Source organism: Equus przewalskii, chromosome 1 (assembly GCF_037783145.1).
Source record: "Equus przewalskii isolate Varuska chromosome 1, EquPr2, whole genome shotgun sequence".
NCBI classification, from domain to species: Eukaryota; Metazoa; Chordata; class Mammalia; order Perissodactyla; family Equidae; genus Equus; species Equus przewalskii.
Genome location: NC_091831.1, coordinates 123,463,182 through 123,482,461, shown reverse-complemented (window position 1 = coordinate 123,482,461; position 19,280 = coordinate 123,463,182).

Here is a 19,280-nt window from a genome sequence, read left to right as displayed (position 1 = left end):
GGAAACTGCCTTTGCTGTGAAACTCGCCCGCAAATCAGACCTGCCGCTCCGAGGGAGGCTGGGTCCCCACGGAGCTAGACCTTTAATCACCCCTCACGGGATGTCTGTAATTGTCTGTAACTGACCCACTCTGGATCTGGGCCTGTCCTTTCCTGGCTCCCTCACCTCCTCTGACGTCCTCCCAGATGGCCATCCGACAAAAGTCACCATCACCACTGCTGGCTGACACACAGGGAGCAAGATCAGTCTCAGCACTGAGGGACCTTATTTCCTCCAGTCTTCTCAACGCTCTCTAAAATAGAAATTATCATCCCTATTTTAAAGATAGCAAACTTGAGGCTCAGAGAGGCCAGTAAATAACACGTCCAAGGCCATACAGCCCATAAATAAGAGAAGTCTTAACCAAGTCTCTACACTGTGCCCTGAACAACGCCCGAGTCAGCTGGGCACTCAAATACCTGTGAGATGGCGCAATGAAAACTGCCTAGGATGATAGTGCTAAAAACTTTGCGGGGAACTAATTGTTAGTTAATTTTATTCATCTGAGCACCTGCTTTTGTGACCAGTGTGGACCCACAGAGGAAGTGGGTTCCAGGCAGACGATTCTGTAACACAGACACACACACACACAAATACACTCACACTCACACACACTGATCCTTTAATGACCCGCCTGCAATTGATACACTGCTAAGTAGCATTTCTTGTACCGGGGAGATTCTATTTCCACACTAGCAGTGAATTTGACCTTTGTGTCAGCTGCCAGCTGCTTATAATTCTGACAGATGCAAGCACATTTCTGGGAAGCTGTAGGCACTCAGGACCTTGCAGATCAACAGGCAATGCTGGCGGCTTTGGTAAGATTGATTGGCCCTCGAGAATCCCATTTACAGCCCGTCCAGAGCCTCGGTTTACCACGGCCTGGACACTAATGACTTCGACAGCTCTCATCTACATCTGTCAGCCAGGGCTGGTGGCGATATTAAAGAGCACTCTCTTTACACGAAGCAGCAATTAGAGGTATGCTCGCCAATGGGGCACCGCCTCCAAGGAAACCCCCAGCCTTCCAAATGGTGTCATGCTCGTGGTTATTTTAATCCTCTTGGAATTTCAGGGATATTAATGTGACAGGCCATGGTGGAGGATTAGCCAGGTTTATTTCTGCTGACATTTCAGAGCGCACACTCAGGTTCCCAGGACGTGCCCGCGCCTCACCGGCACATTGCTAGGGGAGGCAGCGGCTGGAGGGAGAAGCAGCTGCAGAGGGGGAAGCCCTCAGCTCTGCCTGCCGTCTCTCCCTTCCTTCCCCTTCCCGCCCTTCCTTCCCCTTCCCGCCCGCCCTTCCTGGGCACCTGCATTTTCTGCCCACCTCCTTCTCGGCCCCTCCACTCTCACTTCCCTCCCTGCTGTGTCCTCCTCTTCGTCTTGTTCTCTCCAGGAAACAAACCTTTATCTGAGATGGTCTTTCAGACACAAATCAAAGGGTTCTGTTTGACAGTTTAAGGGACTCTGTTTATAACTGATGTGGAAATGTGGTTGCCAGATAAAATACAGCACATCACTTAAATGTGAATTTCAGATAAACGAGGAAATTTTTTTTTTAGTGTAAGTATATCCCATGCAATATTTTGGGACATACTTACACTAAAAAATTCTCCACTGTTTATCTACAATTCACATTTAACTGAGTGTCTGTATTTTTATTTGCTAAATCAGGTAACCTTACTTAGGGAGGGGAAGTATAAAGTAGGGAGACCACTGCTGAATAAAAGGGTGTCACCCCTTATCCACAGTCTCAATCACAGTGTTAGAACCCCCAGACCCTGGCATCCCGTACACAGCCTCCCACTTTCTGATGATTCTTTCCCACCACATTGTGAGTCTCCTGAGGGCAGGGACTAGGTCTTATTTCTCTTTAGATCCCCAGATCCTGACATCTGTGACATCTGGAGGCAGTCAGTAAATATTCGTTGAATGAATAAAAGCATATTGTACTCCAATAAGGATGACGTCCTCTCTCAAAGCACTTTTCCAACTCTTTAATTCAACAATGACCCCAGTGAGAAGAGCAGACCCTTTGTGCTAGGTATGAACTCTTCAGTTGCTGGGTTGTGTGGGACATCTGGGCGGGGCCTGGGTGGCCCTCAGGGAGAGAGCTGCTGGCCGTTACCAGCCGGTACGCAAAGACTTCAATGTTTCATCCATAAGTACAGCTCCACCGTTGCATATAGCAACTGAGCATTAGTTTTGGAAACAGGTAGAATTCTATCACCCTCCTCTGTCAGGTCACCAAACTAAGACACAGAGAGGTTAAGAAGTTTGCTGCTGGACTCATAGCTCAAGCGGCAGTGCTGGGTTTGCACCCAGGCAGCCCGGCTGCAGGCTCCGCGCCGTATTCTCTTTGCCAACAACCGCTGCCCTGTATTAAGTTCTTGACATACCTGTGCTGCCAGGCACTGTTCTCAGTGCGTCTATGTGTGTACACAGTCTGACTTAGCTCGGGCTGCTGTAACACGATACCACAGACAGGGGCACTTAAACAACAGCAGTTTATTTCTCGCAGCTCTAGAGGCTGGAAGTTCAAGATTAGGGTGCCAGCTGATGTGGTACCTGGTGAGAGCTCTTTTCCTGCCTTGCAGACAGCTGCCTTCCTGCTGTGTCCTCACATGGCAGGGTGAGAGAGGGGGGATGCAAAGAGGGAGGGAGAGTTCTGGAGTCTCTCCTGTAAGGGCACTAACCCCATCACAGGCCCCCCGCCACCCCGGGATAGCATCTAAACCTATTGTCTCCTAAAGGTCCCTCCTCCAAACACCAGCACACTGAAGGTTAGGGCTTCAACCCATGAAGTAGGGGAGGACACAGACGTGCAGACCAAAACCCATCCTCACAACAGCTCAGTGAAGTACTCTTGCTATTCCCACTTTGCAGAGGAAGAAATTGAGCCGACCTGAGGTTACGTTGCTTGCCCAGGGTTGTGTGACCAGCAGGCAGAGAGGCTGAGCCCCGGTGCAGAGTCTATGTCCTCGCCCGGCCCCGATGCGGCCTCTGGGCGGGGCAGGGCTCTCTCAGTGTCTGCAGAACTTGTATTTGGAGATTGCAGGACCCGGGCTCTTGTCCGTTCCCCCAGCAGGTGCTTGGAAAGCGCCTATGCCTTGCGAGGCGCTGACCGCGGCAGACACCACAAGGGAGAGCTTGGCCTATACTTCCTACCCTCAAGGAACAGAACAGGGAGATGCGACCTGCACCCCAACCGTTGCCAAGCATCAGATCTTTGTTCCACCTACAGAGTGTGGGGTCCACCTCTTCACTTCTCTACAGCCCCACACCCAGCCTGGCTGGGAACCGGGTCAGCTCTCGCGTGTTCTATCACAATAGAGTCCTAACCATGGCCTGGTCTCTCTAATCCTCTTATACCCCGTTCCCCAAATCAGCGCATTGCAGCCTCCTCGCCTGCTCAGAATCCTTCAACTGCTCTCTCATGCGCCTTAGACAACTTTCAAATGTGCCTTTTACTCACGTGTCGTCTCCATGTGCCCTGACTACCACATGGAGCACAGATGGAGCAGAGCTTTGCAATGCAGTGGGGGGTGGGGCCCATAACACTGCAGCAGACCAGGCATTCTGCAGAAGCCCAGGGCTCCAGGAAGCAGGGTCACAGCCAATGGTCAGACATGCAGGACGGCATTCCACAGCTTGGCACCAAGGCCTTGGGCAGTTGGGTTCTAAACTGCGGGTTCCCTAATTTACGCTGCAAAGTCCTGTGCTCCAGCCAACACTAGCTGCTTGGCATTCCCTGTACTAGCCTGAAGGTCTTCAGCTGTGGGACCTGGACTTGTGTTCTCAAAAGCCCAGCTTTCCCGTTAGGCTGTCGGCATGACCTTGGCTTCACCATGGAGGACACTTCCAAGGCTGGAGAGAAAGAAGAGAAGAGGCCAGCTAGGGGGCGAGGGTCCAGGGAGAAAGGTGGAAGCCAGGGACGAGAGCAGTGGCTTTGGGGGTGGCAGGAAGGGACAACATCGGGGGCAGACAAATTGAAATGCTGGACGTGAAGAGTGATGATGAGAGACGTGCTGAGACGGGGCTGTGGGTGAGGGTCGGCAGTGCTATGAGCTGAGCTAAAACCTCGAGAAGGGGACCATCTGAGTTCTGTCGGCAAAATCTCCATTTACCTGCTCATGGGTAACTTTGGGAGTAAGAAGAACTTGCTTTCAGTCCCCCCCAAATCACTCTGATCACAGCCCAGGGGCCACGCCTGGGAGTCCTTTGTTGTCTACAGCATATGGGGAGCCTCAGGGACACCCCCACTAGGAATTCTTTCTGTTCCACTTTGTGGCTGGAAATGGGGAGCATAGAAGAGACGGCTGGCTACCCAAACCTAGACCCCAGACAGGCCCGGCACGTTGTGCCACTGGTCCCTCCTCCGAGGTCATTTTCTAGCATTTTCGCCTCTTCTTTCTCATAGATATTTGGGGCAGTGAAAGCAATTCTGGATAACCCCGGGCGGCTGAGAGCTAGGCAGGGGGCAGGGCTCCAGTGAAGCCCCTGGGGTCCAGGGAAGGGCTAAGTCTTGGCGGGAGCTCTGGGGCTGTCAGGAAGCAGAGGGTGCGCCCAGGCCCAAACACAGATGGGACATAGGGCAGGACTGGGACGGTGGCAAGGGAGGGACAGAGGCACCCAGGACTCACCACAGACTCCGGGCAGGATAGATTCTGGCCTTCCTGCTGCACCCGCATGATTCACGTCAGGTGCAGACCAGACTGACCCTGCGGGTGGGGTCTGTGCCTGGCCCCGAGCAGGACACGGGAGGGGCAGGTGTGGGGCAGGGCCATCCTGCTGTGTGCCTGGCACTGTGTAGACCCTTAGCACATGGTCATGTGGATCCCCACTCCAGCCTGTGAGGTGGGAACTACTGTTGAGATGGGCGAGCTGACCCTCAGAGTGAAGGAGCTCAGTCAGGTCACGGGGCGGGGACCTCTGGGAGCCTGGTTTTAACTTGGGTCTCCTTGGGTCTGTCTTCAGCTCTTGGTTTACCACCCCCTCCCCACATAGACACACACTGTCCTGTGCTCCAGCCACGCAGAAGTGTTTTATTTTTTTTATGTTGCCATTTGGCTGTGAAACAGTCAGGATTGAGACATTGGAGTGTCTGATGATTCAGCAAACCCCCAGCGGACTGCTCCCGTGCCACCCATGGCACCCTGTGCTGGGCAGACTGACTCATTCCACCTTTTCCAAGAAGTGGACTGGACGGGCGGGAGGACACTGAGCTGCCGCTTCTCCCTTCTGTCCCACAGTGACACATCTCCTGCTTCATTTTCCAGGGGATTCTGGGCTGGTGCCCAAAGTGCTCAGGTGAACTGCTCTGTGACCCCTGGCTTACCAGAGCCTGACCCTGCTGAGCGCCGGGCCCAGGCTCCTCGAAAGTGGCCCTGACTATGTTTCAGGCAGGGCAGGTTTCCGTGCATCACAGCCATGGAGCAGCACAGCACGCTGGAATGAGAGTCAGATTCCAGTGTGACCGCTGGGAGCTTGTCCTGGACTCTGAGGTCTGCTCTCCTCCTTGCTTCACTTGTACATGACCAGGTTTATCCACTCCATTTTTGTCAGGTGGAGTCCTTTTCCATCCTTGGAAAGGTTCTGGAAAGCCTTTGCTGTGGCTTCAAGCCACATCAGGAAGCAGACTGGGCTGAGGAAGCTGACGGTGCCTGCATTGTGAGACCCAGTGGCTCATCACTGGCAGAGATCCCTGCAAGGAAGTCTGCATCTTTATGGCCTTCCACAAATCTGAGCTCAGAGAACTCCAGAGTTCTTTGGGTGTTCTGGAAAACACTCCCCTAGACAGGGCTCCTGACACACAGGGCAGCTTGCTGCTTTCCAGGAAGGTGTAGAGCTCTCTAAAGAGTTTGCGTAGGGTGGCAGTTAAGAGCACCCAGAAGTGTTTTTGACCCCCCCACCATGCTCTGTGCTGTCGTTAGTTTATGTCTCAACTTGACCAGGCAAAGGGATGCCCAGATACTGGTCAAACGTTCTCTCTGGGTGTGTCTGTGAGGGTGTCTCTGGAAGAGATTAGCTTTGAATCAGTAGACAGAGTACAGGAGATGCCCCCACTAATGCAGTGGGCATCACCTAATCCACTGAGGACCTGAACAGAGCATAAAAGCAGAGGAAGGGCGGGTTCATTCTCCGCTTGAGTTGAGACATCCACCCCCTGCCTTGGACATTGGCACTCCTGGTTCTCAGGCCTTTGCACTTGGACTGGGACTGACACCATTGGCCCCCTGATTCCCAGGCCTTTGGACTCGGACTGAATGACCCCACCAGCTCTCCTGGGTCCCCAGCTTGCAGACAGCAAACTGTGGAACTTCTCAGCCTCCTTAACCATGTAAGTCAATTAGTAGAATAAATCTCTTTTTACGTCTATCTATCTATCCATCCAGCCATCCTATTGGTTCTGTTTCTCTGGAGAACCCTGACTAATACATTCTCTCTGGCCTTCAACCATTTGCATATTCAGCTCTCTGGTCTTTTCCACTCATGCATCATCTCCACTAAGAAGCCTTCCAGGTCTCCCAGACTGACAGCTCCCCTTCCTCATGCTCCTGCAGCACTGTGCATCCTCATTTGACTGTAATCAAACAAGGTGACTTGGTCTCCCGCCCCCCCCCCCCCCATTTCAATGTCTTTCCCTTTGCTGTGTCCCCAGACACCATTCCTGGCACATAATAGGTGCCCTGTCTGTGTCTGTCCAGGGGATGCCTCCAAAACCCATGCTTGTCCTCTGCACATCAAGGCCAGACAGCCTGGCAGGCCAGTGAGGAGGAGCCTCCGGGCAGGGACACGGGCCACCTCCAAGGAAAGCCAGGCCTTCCAGGGTGAGAATGACTTGGTTTTTTGTGACTTGGCCTGAGGCTGGGATGCTGGGATCCCCATGACAGCCCATCGGGGCATGTGGAAATATAAAAGTCAGAGGGTTTTATTGCTGTTTTAGGAGTCTTCAGACAGTTCTTTCTGGAAATAGTGTTAGACTGAAGCAAGAGCCCAAAGGTATCCAGAACTCGGCAGGGGACCAAGAGGGATGCAGGCGTGGCTCCATAACTAGCTGCTCCACCCGAGCGTCTGGCCAGGAGGAGGTTTACTGGGGTTCTGGCTCCCTGTCCCAGAGAACTGCTCATAACTGCCTCCATCTTTGCTCCTGGGACAGAGCTCCCATTTCTCCAGAGTGGGCCATGGAGGAAGTGCTGAGTACTATGCACTCCATCTGAACCCAGCCAGGGTGTGTGTGGATGGTGGGGGTAGAGGTCGCTGATGGAGAAGACACTGATGTTTGCAAGCAGCCTGGGTTGGAGGCCCAGATCCATTACTTCCTCACCTAGAACTGTGAGCAAGTCTTGACTCTCCAGTCTTAGTTTCCTCATCTATAAAATGGGAAACATAATACCAGAGGGTCACCATGCAGGTTATGGGAGAGCATAATTTTGGAAGTGTCTGGATAACTCAAATGTACTGCCAACAGAGTTACTTGGACTAATTTGGGGGTTTAAATGGACTTGGACTCCCTCCACTGATGGAGCCCCGATCTTGGCGTCTGCGGACTTTGGCTCTGTCTTCAAGAGTCTACAGTCTTGTGAAGGAGTCACAGTAACAAGGCTTCAGATCCCAGGAGCATTTCCAGAGTGACCTGCTAAGCTGGGAGTGTGCAGAGGAAGGAAGACCACATGGGACCAAAGCAGTCGGGGGGCTTCCTGATGGAGGAGAGTGGGGGCAGGGAGCTGGCTCTTGAGGGAGAGGCAGGCCCACGGGAGGCAGAGGGCTGAGGACCAATTCTGGGAAGTGGGATGGGGCGAATCCTAAGAGGGCCCTGGACAGCAGAAAACCTGTTAGCTTTCAGTGGGAAACTATTTTCACTTCCTGGAATTTTGTAGAGGGTGGGGGAGGGGGAGTTGGGAAGCAAGGCCAAGGCCCCGGTTCTATACAGGCCCTGGGAAGCGAGCCCTCCCCCGCCCACCTTCCAAACCACAGGACAGATGAAGGCAGGTTCAGGCAGCCCTGAAGCAGGTTCTCTGTGTCTGTCAACCCCTGCCTCTTTGCCCAGAAATCTCCCCTGCTTTGCTGAGATTACAATGAGCCTGTTAAGTGTCGTCTTGGGTGTCTCTGTCAACACTCCCTTATTTTCCATCCACTAGAACAAGCAAATGTTTTGGAGGGCTCTCCAAGACCTTCGCATCGTCTGGCTTAATTTCCCGATATACATATTTTTAATCTTCTTGTGAGAGGGAAAGCCTGTTGACCCTTTTACTTTTGGAACGGGTGCTTCCATCCCGGAAAAGATGGGGCTGGTCTCCCTTCTCCCCTCCCTCAACCTTTGCCAAAGGCTGCAGAGCAGGGTTGTTGTGAAGACAGACATGCCGCGCCCGGAGCAGAGTGGACATGGCTGGTGTAGCGTGCCGGCGGGCCACAGACCCTGGTGCTAGACCCCTCGACCTCTAGGCCTGAGAGAGGTGACACCTCGTGGAGATCATTAGGCTTCTGTGCCAAGGGCAGGAGGGTGTGCGTTGGTCTTTCTCTCTCTCCCTCAGTCTCCCACTCCCTGTCATCCCCCTCACCTCCTCCAGCCCTCACAGGAAGTGTCCACTGCAGGAGCCAACTTTGCTCTGAGTGCTGGCCAGAGTGCTGGCCGGAGGGAAGGCAGCGCCAAGCCACAGGTTCAAGGGGTCCCTGGCTACGTGGCTGGCTTCCCTTTGAAATTCTTCAGCTGGAGAATGTCCTCAATAAAAACAGACTGGGATAGGAGTGCAAATCTTAAGTAACACTTAGCTCATGAGAGGAACCAGACAGAGTGTAATACTAATGGTTCCCTGTGGGGAATCTGGTTTTCAAATCAATTTAAAATTCCATTTGGGGAATTTCTTCTGGGTGGAAAGTTGGGCTCCATCTTCGAGAGAATGAGGTCGGGTTGGCCAGCAAGGGCCGGGAACGCCAATTATGACAGAGATGGGAAGCTACTGCAGGGATGGAAAAAGCTCGCAGACCTCATGGTGAGGGGGTAAAATAGATCACGAATGGACTCAGGCTTGGGAGATGGCATTACAGGCAGGGCTGGACCAGCTTGGGCTCAAATCCCAGCACAAGCGCTGAAAAGCGAGTTATTTACTGTCTCTGAGCCTTGGTTGAAAGAGAAAGAGAGAGGGGAAGGAGTAAGAAAAAAGGAGAAAAAAAATGCACCATCACCACATGTTCGTTCTTTTTAAAGTTATATCATTAATTCCTGGAGGGGTGTGTAAATGTGTGTGTGTGTGTGTGTGTGTGTGTGTGTGATTATACCTGTGGTCAACCAGTGCTCGTTTGTGCAGCGTCCATTTATAAAGCTTCACACTGGTTAAACATCCATTATCTCAGAACCCTAGAGTGGGCCTCTTCACCTGCTGGGCTCCTGTTTCACCATCTGTCAAATGGAGATAATAAAAATAGTTGCTTTTCCTCCAGAGTCCGTGTGGTGGGAGGGAAAGAGCAGGGGTGTTGGAATCTATGGCCACAGATCTCGTGCTAACACGGACCAGCTGTGTGGACTGTTTTCCTCTGTGACTCAACAAATCTTACTTCACCGCTCTGGATCTCAGCTTTCCCACATGTAGAATGGGTCAGCCCTGAGCCTGCCCTGAGGCCGAGAGGATTGCCCGTGGCGCTGTAAGTGAGGGTTTGCGAGAGCGGTGGCTCCCCGCCAGCAGCCTCCCAGGCCTGCCCAGAGCACCGCTGACCAGGGCGCGTCCTCGGGAAGGATGGAGGCAGACCACCTCGTCTCCTCTGGGGATCCGACATCTGGGCTTGTTGGTGAAGAGGATTGACTGTGGAGTCAGGAACAGAGTTTAGAGCCCCACTCTGCCACTATGGCCACTTCGGGCGAGTCTCCTAATCTCTCTGGGCCTCAGTTTCCCCATCTATAAGTGGAGCTAAGCATCGTCTCCGCATCCTAGGACTGCTTCAAATGGGACCAGGTGTGTCAGTTGCCACCATCACTATGCGATCAGGACCCACCGTGCCCCCAAATCACGTCATCTGGAATACAGAGTCTCAAGATAAAAGGAAAAAAGGCTGGGTCTCCTGCTTGTTTTAGATTTGGTGACAAGTGATTCACGGAAACACATGACGCTGTCCGTTGGCACAGTTTAGAGAACACAGTGAAATTTTAAATGAAGTTTGGCTCAAGACAGAGTGATTAACTGCTCATGCAGGTCCTTCTTTCTTTCCTCCTGGAAAGCCACACGATTCTAGCCAAAGAGATTAAATTATCATTATGTGGCATTGACATCCAGCACTGTTCCCATTAAATGCTCTGATTAGCCAGCAAAAGTTCAATAAAACCCCTTTCATAGCTACTCCATTCTCGCCCCCTCCCTGTGTTCCCTATCAAAAGACGCCCCCAAGTTTCCGTGCAGCCATCAAAGACCTCCACAAAGTCCCCCCAAACCGTTACTTACTGGACTGGAGTTTCTGCCGAATAGAGGAACTGCCTTTAGAAGTATATAAATAGGGCCCATTTAGATATCTTCATTGCCATGGCGCCGCCGAGGACGGAGGGACAAAATAAAGAGATTCCTGAGACTCTCTTTAAATGTTACTTCAACTCTTAGCTCTCTCCTCTTTGAGAGCAAATGGATTTCAATTATGCCAAGCCTGTGAGCAGGAAACATGGATTTGATGCCTGAAATTTCCCCCATTCACCAGTGATTCAGGTTTGTTTGTGGCGCCAGCGAATCTTTGTGCTGGCGATGTTAACGTGCCGGGAGCCGGGTTTGATTTCCCATAGAAAAGCTCCCATTCAGTGCGGCTTTCCAGGTGTGCTGCGCTACAAAGGCCTTGATGTTCCGGTGATTTCTCATTGAAACTCCGAGTCAGTGCCCCTGCCTTTGAGGTCCCTTCGCCTGCTGTGTTCGGCCCCACACTATCCGAATACCGCATCACTGTAGGGGCAGCGCGTGGAGGTCAGCACCGGAACTCCTGAGCCCCTGGCTAGTGCAGGTGGCCTTGGGCGAGGTTCCTCACCTGCCCACGGGGTTATTCTGGGATGAAATGAAGGGTAAAAGTGTCCTAAGAACCGTGCAGTTCCACACAGACGAACCGTGTCACTATGTCATCTGCCCGCTCTGCCTGCTCCTGTCTGTTTGCTTCTCTGATGTTTTAGTCTGGATCACAGCTAATGTTCATACCAGGTGAGAACTGAAAAACTTCCAGAATGTTCTTTCTGTCCGAAGGACAAAAGCTTGTGTTCTCTACAGTTTTCCCCAGAAGGTTTGCCTGTGCTTCAACAGCATCATGGGCTTCAGGGTTCCAGTGGAGTGAACTAAAGAAACTTTTGGCTAGGCTGGGAGCTCCTGGAGGACCAGGGTGTCCGGGAGAAAGCCCTCCAATCTTCTGAGGAAGGCGGAGAGACACCCGGGCTGGCTTGAAGGATATCACTCTAACCAAGAATTGGGTCAATTACGTTAAAGATCAGAATTCTGCTGGTCTTTCAGAAGGAACAAGAAAACTCTGGTTTCTGGGGCTGAAGCACTGATTCTGTTGGCCGCGCCCTCGGCGATGAGAGCTCTGCTTCTCCCTGATAAGACTTGGACAGTGACGGTGGACAGCGAGCTTCATGTCCTTCCGGCATAGATGACTGGGGTGTGGATGAGAACTCTGACCCTCTGAAGATGCTAAACTAACAGGCTCACATTGCTGATTAGCAAGTATATTGACAAGCTCTCTAGAACCTTTCCGGGGTGAGAATGAGGGTTGTGGAAAAAAGGACTGCTAATATTACAAATAGCTAATAATTCAGGCATGTGAAGCACATGTGTCGTTTAATCTTCATGAAAGCCCTGTGAAATCATCATTTCTATCCTCCTTGTGCCCAAGCTTGCAGCTCAGGGAAGTGAAATGACTTTCCCAGGGTCACATAAGCCTAGACAGACAGGATCCAGTGCTGGACCTTTGCCAGGATTCAGCTGGCCCTCTGATCCAGCTGGTTGTCTGTGGCCAGCCTGGCTGCAATTTGGGCATCAAGGGACAGTGGGGAGGCAGGGCCGTGGGGCGGGGCAGGATGTCTCAGGAAGCCAAGGGAGACCCCTGCTGAGCCTTTCTGCACCACCCCCCAGGCCAACATGGAACATGAGCTGTAGGGGGCGGTGTGTGGGACGGGTCAGGCTCCGAGGGGAAAAGGACTGAGCCTCATGAAGCATGCACTCTTTAATCAAAGGGCCGAGGAGGAGGGTCATGCTGGGAGGCCAAGAAACAGTGAGCTCTGTGCACACCTGATGCTAAGGTGGTGCAGGAATGTGCTCATCCAGCTTTCCTTCTACCCTGACAGGGACCAACAACCCATCCTTAGCCCTGGACCTGGGTCACCTGGGAGGGAGGCAGAAAGGGGGAAATGGGGTCAGCTTAGTAGCCGCAAGGCCACATAGTGCATCTCAGGGGAACTGTAGGCTCGCCCTCCCCTGAGGAGGATCTTTAAGGAATACCTCCTCCTCTCGAAAGCCTTCAACCGTTCTCTGTTGTCCAAGGCAGGAAGTCTGCACATCTGAACAGTTTCTGAGTTAGACCCAGTTCTTAGCTCCTTCTGCCGTTCTGTTTGCAGATGTACTAAGAGACAATGACAAAGAGGACGCCAGATGGGGTCTCCAGCTTCCAATACAGGGCATTTCCTGTGCTGCTTTATCTGCTCCTCAGCATTGGCCTTCAAGATGCTCACCAACCAGTTCAAGTTCCCCCGGACGTCTACAGGGGCAGGGGTTGAGGGACTGTGACTTGACTTCCCTGGCATTTAGCACACGTGACAACTTGGGGTCCATAAATGATACTGAATGAATGGATGAATCAGGCTTGGGGAGATTTATCTTCCCTTGGGAGCCCCCTCTTTACACACAATTCCAGGGATACAAGTCCCCTCTCTGAGAACATCTCCAGGAGGCAGCTCCCAGGTGAGGTGGGGCTGGTGGTCACTGAGGACTTGTGTGGGAGGGTGGTTAGCAGGGAGGAAGCAGGGGTGGAAAGACCCCCAGGTCACTGAGCGTGTTTTCTCTCTTAGACTAGAGGCTCTTTGAGGGCAGGGCTGGATCTTCCTCACGTACTCCTCAGACACAGGACTTAAACCTGGAGAAGCTTCATGAGGGCCTGCGTCATGGAGTCGACTGCAGCCAGACTTCCAGGACACCAGCTTCCCGGGGGATTATCCCACGGTCATCACAGAGGAAAGCATCTGAGTTTCCTTCTAGTCAGATGGACCCAGAAGCAAATCCCGCTTCTGCTGCTTTCTAGGTCTCTGGCCCAGGACAATCACTTGGCTTTGAGCCTCAGTTTCCCCATCTGTCAAATAAGGCTGAGAGGCTACCCTGCCAGGCCCTGTGCCTTCTAGCACAGACCATGCTGTGGCCGAATATCTTGTGGGAGCAGATCCAGGGGCCCCCGCTTGGTGCCTCCAGCCTGGACTCTGCTGGGCTCTGGGCCTGCATGAGGAGAGGGGCCAGGGACCCCAGCCCCCCCTTGCTCCTGCCTTTACTGAGAGGAAAGCCCTAAACTGGTCAATGGAGGCTTTCCTGGGAAATGTCTTTTGCAGGCACTTGAAGAGCCGTCCTTGAGCCCCTGATACTCGGGGCGCACTGTGGACATGAGGGGGCTCCCGAGTTCTTGCCCCTGGAAAGCAAGAGATGAGCAAGATGGACTCTGCCCACTTGCTCACACAGGCATCCTGTGGAGGGTGGCCGGTGTGAGAGTGTGTCTGAGTGGTACTAGAGTGGGGACCACACTAGGATTTTCTGGGATGCATCATGATGCAGTGGAAACAAGACAGGAGATGGCGTTGATGTCTGGAGACATGGGTTCAAATCCTTTTTTAAAAAAACTTTTTTTTTTTTAAAGATTGGCACCAGAGCTAACATCTGTTGCCTATCTTCTTTTTCTTTTTTTTTTCCTTTCTTCTACCCAAAGCCCCCCAGTACATAGTTGTATATCCTAGGTGTGAGCGCCTCTGGTTATGCTATGTGGGACGCTGCCTCAGCATGGCCTGATGAACACTGCCATGTCTGCGCCCAGGATCCAAACCGGCAAACCCTGGGCCACCGAAGCGGAGCATGCAAACTTAACCACTCAGCCACGGGGCCGGCCCCAGGTTCAAGTCTTACTTCAGCATCTGTAACCTTGAAGAACTCCCTTAAAACTCCTCTGTGCTCAGTTTTCCAGGCTGTAAATGACGTGGTTTTCAAAGGTGAGATGTGTGCAGCAGCAGAATGCTTTGAAGCTCACCAGAAGCAGATGAGGTTACGGGTGGATGCTGTCACTGCCCTGGCTGGCGCAGGGCCACCATGTTCTCACGGAGGCTGGTCCTGGGAAGCCAGCCAGCACAGCTGTGGAGTGGAGGCTCTCTGAGGGCCTGCTCGGCTCCAAACATGCCCACTTCCTAACTCCTCGAGCAGGGATGGCACAAGCAGGAGGACCTGCAGTACCAGCTAGCCTTCTTCTCTGCCTGTGCGGTTATGTTTCTGTTGCCTTGGTTGTCAGTTAAAGATCTTTGGTACAAATAATGGAAACTGACTCTGGGTAACTTTAGACAAAAGGAGGGTTTGGGGGGAGGACCTGGGGGCATCCAGAGAATTGAGGATGCGCTGATCCTCTGGGCCCCAGGAGCCTTGGAGAGCTCAGAAGATGGAGTCGTGGAACATCTCTCAGGAGTGCTGTTCCCAATGTGCCTGGACTCCAGACAACCCTCAATCTCTGTGGCTCTCATTCGGTTTCAGATCCCCAAAGGAGAGAATGTGATTGGCCCAGCGGGGGTCAACTTTACCCGGGGCTGCAAGATGCCCACTTGTGTATCTTGGGAGGATTCTGGAGAAAGGGAAGCTGTAGTCTCATGGCAGCATAACTAACGTCTAGGACATCATGCCTCTCCAGTTATAATGTTCATTCCTAGAAGATAAAAGCCGTGGCTGAGATTTTTAAATATTTAAATGCCTCTCTCACAGCAAAGCAAATTGCTCCAACTCCAGAATACAGGCTCGGGGGCTCTAGAGATGTGGTTAGGGGATGTGAGAGCATTTCTTCCTCTGTTCCCACAACTGCAAAAGCCTACGACTTAAAGCATGATGTGGGTAGAGCAATTTCATCCATTTTATAGAGAGACCAGTCAAAACGTTCATCTCCCTGGCCCTGGGAGTGAGAGTGAAAAATCCAAGTGTGCTTTGGAATGAGGAGGACATGGTGCGCGTGTGACGTCTGCAGAACCCATACACACATCCAGACAGCACCGAGAAAGGGAGTCACACTTATTTCTCCAATGTATGCCACTTTAAATGTTCTTTATTATTAATAATAATTAAAAAATAAATGGTTCAGAGAGTTCTAATTTTCTCTTGCTATCAAAAATTAGCATATTTTTTTCCATTTTCCTAAATTGCTACCTTTTTGATAATGTGTATATAATTACTGAATGCTCCCTGATTCCACCCAAACTCATTCTTTGTTAGGCTGGCTGACTTTGCCTGCGTGCTGTCAGATGCTGGCGAGATTTTTTAAAAAACTGTTGTGATTGATGTAATTAAACCTAGATAAGGCTTACAGTTTGCCTTTTCTCCTCTTTTCTTTTCTTCCTCCCCTCCCAATCACAGTAGACTTGAGAGTGAGAATGAGAGTGAGAGAGAAAGAGAGAGAGAGAGAATTAGTTGCCTTTGATTTGTAGGAATTGCTCTGCCAGGATGCGCAGTATCTGCATTTTGCTCAAAGAACTTCATAAAACACCCAGAGCAAACTTCAGGCTGAATTGTTCTCGTCAATTACTGGTGCGGCCTCGGGTTTCTCCTTGTTAATTGCTGCGAGCGGAAGCTGTACTCAGTGCGCAGTGTACCCAAGCATGTATGGAGTTTAATGAATCATACTAACTCTGCACTCCAAGCAATTAGGTAAATCTAGCTGTTAGTTAGTGAGGCATAAAATAAATTTAATCTCTCTTCTAAAAAATCAATTATAGTGCTGTAATGTATAATTCAATTTGGGTCATGCTACATAAATTTTCTGTTTTTAGTATGTTTTTAAACTGGTTGTTATTAGATTTTGCAAGCTGTGTGTGCGTGTGTGTGTGTATAGACTGGAGGATGGGAGAGGGATAACTCAGGGAGAGTCTGGATTTATTAAAGAAATGATATCTCTCAGGGTCTCTGTGATTTGATTCCATAAGTCTTACCTGAGCACCCACTGTGTGCCAAGTCCCATGGAAGATGGAGAGAGGTGTAACAAATTTCTGTCCTCAATGAGCTTACAGTCTAATTGACAGTGCAAGACTAAACGAAATAGAAAATTGGAAAATAGTAAGTGAAACTGGGTAACACAGACATAGGTAAGGGGTATTGGAGAAAGAATTTGGGATTTCAAATCTGGATATTTGGGCTCATTTTAAACTCTGCTACTGACTAGCTGCGTGGCCTAAGGCAAGTCACAACCTGTCTGCACCTCAGTTTTCTCATCTGTAAAATGGGCATGATAGCCCCTTTCTCCCAGGATTTTTGAGATATCTCTGTGTGATACTGGCTGGGAGACACTCTGTAGCATCTTAAATCTGTTGCCAGGCTGGAGAAGAGTGGATGTAAATGTCAGCCTCCCTGTAAGCATCTGGAGGGCAGGGACCATGTCTTGCCCTCTTTGGCATTGTCTTTGCACCCAGCCCTGGCCTGGCACACAGAGAGAATGCTCCAGATGTAGAAACTGGAGTGTGAAAGGTGGATGGTACAGATCTGTGTGGGCCCGGGGAGTTAACATTTGGAGAGTTAACCAATGACACGCTCTGCTCATCATCTCTGATCCTAGAAAGAGCACTGAATAGTTATCCCCAGTCCCAGGTAAGAAAGCTGATGCCCAGAGAGGTTAAGCCACTTACCTAAGGCCAAACAGTGAGAAAGTATCAGGATGGAGATTTGAACCCAGTCTCCCTGTTCTCTTTACCCTGCCTTACCTACCCCACATGGATGATAGGCAGGGGTAAGAAAGATGAGAGAAGGCTGGAGCGAATCTGGAATTCATACCCCAGAGCTTTTGCTCAGGTCCTGAGCATAGAAATTCCTTCCCAAGGAAGCCTCTAGAAAACTCTCCATCCCCCCACTCCCACCTCCATCTGCCCACTTGATTTTGTTAATGGAATTGTTAGGAAAAATTATGCACCGTTACATTTCCCTGCTAATCTCCCAGCAACAGCCATGGTACCGAACATTATTAAAATAGTTAAGACTCCATCTCAGCTGTCTCTTTCCAATTTTCTTGCTTCCAGTGAGTGCTCAGCAAAGCGGTGAGCGCTCCTGCATCGAGAGGAGGCAAGCACAGCAATGAATCCAGAGCTCCTAAGACAGCCAGGGGCACGTGGGCGTGTGCAGTGTGGGGGTGAGGGAGAGCCGATGGAGGTGTGGGGATGGGTGAGAAATGGGGTTCTCAAACTGGGTTCTGCCAGTGTGCCAGGAGGTCCTGGGCAGACCCCTTTCCACCTCTGGGCCTCGGTTCCCTCAGATGCCTGCTGGGTTCCCTCCCTGCTCTGAGGCTCTGTGTGTGTGTGTGTTCTTTGTGACTCTGAGAACACGCCCGCCACTGGCTGCATTTGAGAACGGAGGCTCTGGCGCGCACGTGGCGTTACTGCCTAATAAGCCGTGAGCGGCTCGGCGCCATCAGTTGACTCACTTTGCAGCGCCTACGGGTCATTAAAAAAAAAAAAATCTAAACTTGTGCTTGTGAAGTAGCTTCCACAAAATGATTCCCATCACAAAATAAGCCTTTAATTAGCAGAACATCTCACCCAGCTGAAGCACAACTTTCACAGACATATACCCAGCGATGTTAATTATGAAATGAATTTGCACATGCATGATTTATGGGTCTTTGACTTTAAAGAGAAAAAAAAATCGGCTGCCTACTTTATTTATGCTTTCTGCCCTCTGACAGAATTCACAAGAGAGAGATACCACGGACGATTCCAGTGTTTCTTGGAAGCTTAACGTCCCTTTCAGTGACTTTTCTGCCTTGCTTACATCAATCAGCTAAATATTTATTGAATTCTCAATTGCCAGCACAGAGCCAGAGGCTGGGGGGGGGGTGGGAGGGTATTCAGGATGAGTCACAGTTCCTATGCTGTGTTTAGATGAATTATGTACCCTGGAGGGACCTTGCGGAACATAGGGTCTACCTGCCTAATTTTGCAGCCTAGGAAACTAGCCAGAAAGGAGACTGACTGTCTTAGAATTGCACGGTGAGTCAAGGCTGGCGCCCCAGCCCTGGCCGGATCTCCTGGCTGGGGGCTTCCATAATGCCCCGACCAACACTGACAGCACTCTGCTGGGCACTGGAGCAATTAGGAAGAATTGCACGCCCAGAGGGGCGGGTGAGACATAAGTGTGCCTGCACACACTCACACTCACACTACAGCCTTGGGCCACACGTGTTTCCTACTCCTCCTTTTGCTCACGGCCACCTTCCTCTGGGCAGCTGGACCCCTACTGTGGGCGTGTGCCTGCAGAGCCAGTGAGGGAAATGGACAGGCTCTTGGCTTTTCGAGCTGCGACAGCTCTAAATAGTACGTTTGGAGGAGATGCCTGCTGGGCTGTTTTGGTCCCCACCCGAGCAGGATGGAGACGCTGGATGTGGGGCTGGGAGCGGAGGAGGCGGGGATTTGGAGCAGAAGACAATGAGAGAGGGAGGCAATTGAGGGGGCTGCTGGTATTGCTTCTCAGAGGAGGAGGGGCCCTGCGGCCCGCCCCTAACCAGCTCGGCAGCAGGGGAGCTAGTAATGGTAGACCCTCTGGCCCGCAGGCCTGGGCTACAGCATTAGCCTTCTCCTGCGTCAGCCCCGCAGCATTCACGGCCGCACTGGGCAACGGGGCAGAGGAGTAGGGGTGTCCAACAGAAGGGACCAGGCATTCTGTGGCATTCCCCAGCCCCCAGGGGGCCCAGAGGAGCCGACATTACCAGTGTCCCAGAGACTGCAGGCTGGGGCCTCCTGTGGGAGGGGGCCCAGCAGAGGCGGCTGGCCTTTGGCTACATGCCACCCCCCACAACCACCATCTTCATCAGTCTTAGATCAACCCCTGGAAAGAGGAGCGTAGGGAGGGCAGGGAAAACCCTGACATGATTGAGAAGACGCTGGAATGACTGAGAAGACTCAACTGATCAACTAATATTTCTGCCAAAGTCGATTCTAAGCTGATTTAAGGGAAGCCGAGGAGAGACACAAGCACCTACATCTGTGGCCTGAAAGCTTCATCCCCATTGTTTGCGTGGAG